Raw genomic sequence first — 8,239 nt, forward strand, 5'->3', positions numbered from 1 at the left:
CACTCATTATCAGAGAAATGCAAATCAAAACCACTATGAGGTACCATTTCACACCAGTCAGAATGGCTGCGATCCAAAAGTCTACAAGCAATAAATGCTGGAGAGGGTGTGGAGAAAAGGGAACTCTCTTACACTGTTGGTGGGAATGCAAACTAGTACAGCCACTATGGAGAACAGTGTGGAGATTCCTTAAAAAACTGGAAATAGAACTGCCTTATGATCCAGCAATCCCACTGCTGGGCATACACACTGAGGAAACCAGAAGGAAAGAGACACGTGTACCCCAATGTTCATTGCAGCACTGTTTATAATAGCCAGGACATGGAAGCAACCTAGATGCCCATCAGCAGATGAATGGATAAGAAAGCTGTGGTACATATACACAATGGAGTATTACTCAGCCATTAAAAAGAATACATTTGAATCAGTTCTAATGAGATGGATGAAACTGGAACCTATTATACAGAGTGAAGTAAGCCAGAAAGAAAAACACCAATACAGTATAGTAACGCATATATATGGAATTTAGAAAGATGGTAACAATAACCCTGTGTACGAGACTGCAAAAGAGACACCGATGTATAGATCAGTCTTATGGACTCTGTGGGAGAGGGAGAAGGTGGGGAGATTTGGGAGAATGGCATTGAAACATGTATAATATCATGTATGAAACGAGTCACCAGTCCAGGTTCGATGCACGGTACTGGATGCTTGGGGCTGGTGCACTGGGATGACCCAGAGGGAGGGTAGGGGAGGGAGGAGGGAGGAGGGTTCAGGATGGGGAACGCGGGTATACCTGTGGCGGATTCATTTTGATATTTGGCAAAACTAATACAATATTGTAAAGTTTAAACTTAAAATAAAATTAAAAAAAGAAAGAAAGAAACAAGAATATGGCAAAGGTGGTGGAATGTCACTTCTGTGATTATGTTACATAGGAATACAAATCCATCTTGCTAGCGTACTTCCTCTATGGTTTTCTACCCTTGCCTGTGTTGCTAAAGCAAGCCACCACGTTGGAGAGGTCCATGTGGCAACGAACGTAGGGTGATCCCAGGTCAACAGTCAAAAACCAAGACCCTCCATCAGTTCAGTTCAGTTCAGTCACTCAGTCGTGTCCAACTCTTTGCGACCCCATGAATCGCAGCACACCAGGCCTCCCTGTCCATCACCAACTCCCAGAGGTCACTCAGACTCACGCCATCAAGTCAGTGATGCCATCCAGCCATCTCATCCTCTGTCGTCCCCTTCTCCTCCTGCCCCCAATCCCTCCCAGCATCAGGGTCTTTTCCAATGAGTCAACTCTTCACATCAGGTGGCCAAAGTATTGGAGTTTCAGCTTTAGCATCATTCCTTCCAAAGAACACCCAGGGCTGATCTCCTTTAGGATGGACTGGTTGGACCTCCTTTCAGTCCAAGGGGCTCTCAAGAGTCTTCTCCAACACCACAGTTCAAAAGCATCAATTCTTTGGCACTCAGCTTTCTTCACAGTCCAACTCTCACATCCATACATGACCACTGGAAAAACCATAGCCTTGACTAGACGGACCCTAGGGTGATCCCAGGTCAACAGTCAAAAACCAAGACCCTCCGTCAGTCCCCAAGAAAGTGTATTGTGCCAAGAAGCATGTGAGCTTGGAAGTAGATCCTTCCCGTCAAGCTTTCCGATGAAATTCCAGCCTGGCCAAACCCTCAGCTGTAGCCTTGGTTGACAGCCTCCCTAAGCCATGCCTGGATTTCTGATCCACAGAAACTGGAAATAAAATGAGTAGGTGTTAAATTCATGGTAATTTGTTACACATCAATTGATAACTAATGCTTAAACCAAAACCACCAAAATGCTAGTTCTTAGAACTTTGTTTTATTCAAAAATATTGCAGCAGAAGAAGAGTAAACAGAAGCGAGCATTGGCAGGGATTGGGGGATGGTAAGTGTTAAGCCATCACTATTTTGGAATTAGGTTTAATCTTAGTACCTCTCAAACTTTTCCTTCAAAATATTATTCATAAAAGAGGAGTATGTTTAAATATGTAGGCATGTGGTTACAAATTTTTTAGATCTATAATGGGCACTATATTCTCTATGCTTTTTCTTTATCACTGGCCTCTTCCCAAGAGAATATCAGCTCCATGAGAGCCCCACAGTTGCTTTCTTTATTACTATATCCCCAGGGTCTCCAGATGAATGCTTTGTTGAGTGAAGGAATGAATGCAGGTACATTATAAAGCATGCCCATCCACAAAACAAATCTTTGAAATGATGAAATTAAGATGAAATGAGCAGTATTTTCTAATGTTTTTCTTTTCTTATTTTTTTTTTTAATTTGGCTGAGCCGGGTCTTAGTTGCCGCACACAGGATCTTAGATCTTTGCTGTGGCGTGCAGTCTTTTCATTGCAGCATTCAAACTCTTAGTTGCAGTATGTGGGATCTAGTTCCCAGACCAGGGGTCAAACCCAGGCCCCCTGAATCGGGAGCACTGAGTCTTAGCCACTGGGCCATCAGGGAAGTCCCCAAAACAGTTTTCTAATCGTGAGGGCTTCATATTCTCATTAGCTAGTATCTCACAGCACAATATCCCTTTAGGGATAGGTTGGTATCAACAACAGAGGTGTAAATCTTTTTGATAATTTCAGTTGTTTTTATCCAAACAATTTGATCTTATTTCAGATCTTATTAAATAACCATTGTTTCTATGTCCTAAGGTGGCTGGTCAAAAGCCTGTGCGAGGAGAGGATGTGACAGAACAACCCTGTTTTCTTCACCTCTACTGCCATTATCGGTGTTCACTTTAACTGTGGTTTCTTGGCAGAAATCTTCTTCAGTCACTTGTCCTTTTTGGGAAGCCTGATTTCAATGAAATAAGAGCATCTGCACATCCAATTAACAGGGTGCATGGAAAACACAACTCCTCAAAATGAACATGGAAAACACAACTCCTCAAAAAGAAACCAAAAAATGAATACGGGAGAAACTGTCCACCCCTCCTTGTGGTGACCTCCACTCTTCCACTGAGAACACTTTGTAGGGTTTATGGTACCTACACAGCTTTTATGATATAGGATAGAATGAAAAAAAAAAAAGAAAACAGTGGCAATCTATAGATTCAAAAATTATTAAACTCATGTTTATTTCCCAAGTTTTATATTAAAAATAGATTTACTAATAGACCCTCAGTTCCATTCTGTCAATCTCCATGTCTCTCTTTGTGCCGGTGCCACGCTGTCTCGTTTCATTGCTTTGTAGTAAGTCTTGAAAGCTGAAAGCATGCATCTTCCTACTCTGCTCTTCCTTTTCAAGATTGCTTTGACTCTTTGAGGTCTCTTAGCATTCCTTGTGAATTTTTAAGTCAGCTTGTCAATTTCTACAAAGAAGTCAGCTGGGATTCTAATAAGGATTACAATGAATCTATAGGTCAATTTTAGGAGCAGAGACATTTTAACAATGTTAAGTCTTCTAGTCAATGAACATGGGCTCTTTTTCCAGTTATTTACATTTTCTTTCATTTCTTTCAACAATATTTACAGTCTTCATACTATATGTTTCCACTTATTTTATTTTTTACCAAATTAATTTATTTTAATCTATTATTAACTTTATTGCTTAATTATTCCACTTAATCTGTGCCTGAATGTTTTAATCCTTTTAGTTGCTATTATAAATTGAATTGTTTTCTTAATTTCATTTTCAGCTTGTTCATTGTAAGTGCATCAATGCAATTGATTTTGGCATATTGACCTTGTATCCTGCAACCTTGCTGATTTTTAACATGGATACCAAGACCATCCAATGGGGAAATGATAGTTTTTTCTTAATGGGGCCAGGACAACTGGATAGCCACATGCATAAATTGAATCCCTACCTCACACTACTGGATCCCTACCTCACAAAATGGATCAAAGACCTGAACGTAAGGGCTAAAACTTATAAAATTCACAGGAGAAAATATAAGGGTAAATTTTCATGGATTCTTAGATAGGCTACCACAAGCATGAGCAATGAAAGAAAACTAAATTGGACTTCAACAAAATTAAAAACTCTTGTCCTTCAATGGATGTCATCAAGAAATTGCAAAGACAACCCACAGAATAAGAAAAAACATTTGCAAATTATATATCTAAGGGACTTGAATCTAGAATATATAAAGACTTCTTACAGAGACAAATAACCTAATGTAAGAAATGGACAAAGAAAAAGAATAGACATTTCTCCAGAAAAGATGTACAGATAACCAAGAAGTACATGAAAAGCTGCAGAACATTATCAGTTATGAAGGAAATGCAAATCAAAATTACAGTGAGATACCATTTCACACCCACTAGGAGATATAATCAAAAAGTCAATCAAGTATTGGTGAAGATGTGAGAAAATTGGAACCTTCATACATTGCTGGTAGGAATGTAAAATGATGCAGCTGCTTCGGAACACCATCTGACATTTCCTCAAATAATTAAACATAGACTTACTGTGGGACTGAGCAATTCTACTCATAGATATATACCCTAGAGAAATAAAAACATACATCCACACAGGAACTTGTACATGAATATTTATAGATGTATTATTTGTAACAACCAAAATGTGGAAATAACCCAAATGCCTACAGGCTGATAAATGAATAAACGAAGTAATGTGGTATATCCATACAATGGAATCTTTTTGGCCAAGAAAAGAAATGATACATGCTACACCATGTGTGAACCTTGAAAACATTATGCTAAATGAAAGAACTGATCACAAAAGACCACGTAAGTCTTGGATTACATGAGTCCATTCATATGAACTGTCCAGAACAGGAGGAGCTTGATAGGCTGCAGTCCGTGGGGTCACGAGGAGTCGGACGACTGAGCAACTTCACTTTCACTTTTCACTTTCCTGCATTGGAGAAGGAAATGGCAACCCACTCCAGTGTTCTTGCCTGGAGAACCCCAGGGACGGGGGAGCCTGGTGGGCTGCTGTCTCTGGGGTCGCACAGAGTCGGACACGACTGAAGCAACTTAGCAGCAGCAGCAGCAGCAGCAGGGACAGAGGATGAGATGGCTGGATGGCATCACTGACTCGATGGACGTGAGTCTGAGTGAACTCCGGGAGCTGGTGAGGGGCAGGGAGGCCTGGCGTGCTGTGATTCATGGGGTCGCAAAGAGTCAGACACGCCTGAGTGACTGAACTGAACTGAGGGCTGGAGGAGGTTGAGGGTAGAGAGGGTGACAGCTAAAGCACACAGGATACTTTCAGAGACAGCAAAAATGTCATAAAATCAATGGACTGTGATAAAGGTCTGGAGAAGGAAATGGCAACCCACTCCAGTATTCTTGCCTGGAAAATTCCATGGACAGAGGAGCCAGATGGGCTACAGTCCATGGGGTCACAAAGAGTTGGACACGACTGAGCGTGTATGCACACAAAGTATTAAATATCTTCAAACATGGACTTCTGAGGCTGGCATAACTAGGTTTCAAACCCAGTTCCCTCAACAGTTGTGTGCAAGATGCTTCACCTACTTGCTCACTAGAAAATGGAAATATCTCCACATGGCAAGCATCGTTGAGATGACCATACAGTATCCTTCGCATGGCCTGTACACAGAGTAGGTCTAATCACGTGATGCCCATTACAGTAATAATGTCACTTAGTAGAGTGCTGCTGGCTGATTTCTGTAAGGGAACCCTGGCTAAGTGTTTAGAACAGAGCCTGGGGACTTCCCTGGCAGTCCAACGGTTAACATTTCACCTTCCAATGCAGGGAGTGCAAGTCTGATCCCTGATTGGGGAGCTAAGATCCTATCTGCCTTGTGGCCAAAACACCAAAAGGTAAACCAGAAACAATATTGTAACAAATTCAATAAAATGACTTTGCTGCTGCTGGGTCGCTTCAGTCATGTCCGACTCTGTGCGACCCCATAGACGGCAGCCAACCAGGCTTCCCCTCCCTGGGATTCTCCAGGCAAGAACACTGGAGTGGGTTGCCATTTCCTTCTCCAATGCACGAAAGTGAAAAGTAAAAGTGAAGTCGCTCAGTCGTGTCCGACTCTAACGACCCCATGAACTGCAGCCTACCAGGCTCCTCCGTCCATGGGATTTTCCAGGTAAGAGTACTGGAGTGGGGTGCCATTGCCTTCCCCAAAAATGACTTTAAAAATGGCCCATATCAAAAAAAAAAAAAAAGAAGAAGAAAAAACAGAGATTGGTATATAGTAAGCCCACAGAGTAAATGTTGGTATTCTTTTTACTGACATCATCACTCTTAGAACAAAAATTCCCAAATTGCATGGCTAATAAAGAAGTCATTCCTGGACTTCCTTGGTGGCCCAAGGGTTAAGAATCCATGTGCCAATGCAGGGGACATGAATTCAGTCCCTGGCCCAGGAAAATTCCTTATGCCAGGGGGAAGCTAAGTCCATGCAGCACAACTACTGAGCCGGAACCCTGGAGCCCTTGAGCTGCAGCTGCTGCGTCCGCGTGCCCTAGAGCCTACGCTCCACAGCAAGAGAAGCCACAGCAATGAGAAGCCCCCGCACTGCAACTAGAGAAAGCCCGCAGGCAGCAACAGAGACCCAGCGCAGCCAAAAACAAAGAAATAAATGTCTTTCTGAGTGAATTTACTGTTCTTCCTAGTTGTAGAATGACTCTTCTACCTCACATCTAGGTAAAGGCAAAAATCTGTCGATACCATAATAAATGGCTCTTGTTTTCCATGAGCATACACCACGAACCCAGACCTGGGTCCTAGGAGTAGGACATGACAGTAGGAGATGACAGCCTTGAATATTACCTTTTCCTGGGCACACGTTGCTCACTGCTGTTTGATGTACAGGCCTTGGGAAATGGTCCCAAATGCAACAAACATGAGCCTTGTTCTGGTGGCAGGTGTCTTCACTGACCACGTCCACCAAGGCTGTGAGATGATGGGACTGTAATTAACACTTCAGGGGCTGAAGGTGGGGGTCAGGTGGGGCTGGTGAGCTGATGTGATCTGCAACGCAAGTCCCTTCTCTCCTTGAGCAGCAAAGTCATCTCTGCAGTTGGAAAACATGTCAGAATAATGCTGCCCATCACGACCCCTGTGGTTTCTGACCACACATGAAAGGTGGTCAGAGGCATTTAGAACTGGACTTTCTCCCACCAGACCTTAAAGTCTCTTCTCACCCACCCAACAGAAAACCATGTGTGTGTCTTAATTTCACACATTACCTTGATGGGTTTCTATTACTGACATAAATTAAAACAAGCACTAGAACACTAATGGCCATTCCTCTTTATTGGTGCCTTTGCCTGCCTGCATGCCTGGAATTGTACCTGAGTTAGCTCCTCTGATCTTCTTCAATAACCTCTAAGGTGGTTACTGCCACTAAACCCCATAAACAGAAGGGTCGGGTACCAGGTCCAAGGTCACAAGGCTAACATTTGACAGAGCTAGGATTTGAAACCAGATTTGTGTTAAGTCCAGAGCCCAAAGTGTTCTGACAGGCATAAACATCCTTGACTTGGAGAGGTGGGGACTCAGGGCGTGAAACTGGGGCTCAGAGATCCCCTCTCCATAACTATTCAGACCAAGGATGCAGCCTCAGGTTTGATGCCCCAACATCTAAAACTTGGGGAACCATGACGAAGGGGGGAGGGGAAGAGCATCCCCACGCCCCAGTGCTCCCACCCCTCTCCAAGCCCCCCTCAGTAGCCACAACAGCCAATCAATACTGGCTTACATTTTATGAGACAAGGAGTTAACTTGTTCAATTACGGGGGAGACAGCTCTATTCTTTCGTAACAAGTAATCTGAGTAGGGAAATCGATCCTAAGAGGCCCCATGCACGCTGGCTAATTTTATATTATCCTTGGCCAATGGGCGAGCACAGAGTAATGGAGTTGTTGTTACAGTTCATTACGGGAGGGGGGATCAATAGCGGGACCATCCGAGGCTCAGCATCACAGCTGTGGCAGTCGGGGGAGGTGGGGCAGGGGGCTCCACTTCCTTTTTGTGTTCCCAGTCCAGACACTGCTGATTCCTGCCGCAACCTCTAAGAAATAAATATGTCTCAGAATTGAAACCCAGAGACTCCTCACTCCCCAGGCCTCAACGTCTTCCAACGCCAGACTCCAAAGACCACCATAGACATCCCAGGTTGACGGCAAATGAAGAAGGCAAACCCCCATCATCACAAGGCCTGGCTGGTGACCACCACATCTTCCCTGTTGTCTTTGCAAGTGGCTTTTGGACAGAACCCAGGTTTGGCCTGGCAATGAA

This window comes from Bos grunniens, chromosome 18, assembly GCF_055505025.1.
Source record: "Bos grunniens cultivar Pamir isolate PY7600 chromosome 18, Bosgru_T2T1.0, whole genome shotgun sequence".
In the NCBI taxonomy this organism is placed as follows: domain Eukaryota; kingdom Metazoa; phylum Chordata; class Mammalia; order Artiodactyla; family Bovidae; genus Bos; species Bos grunniens.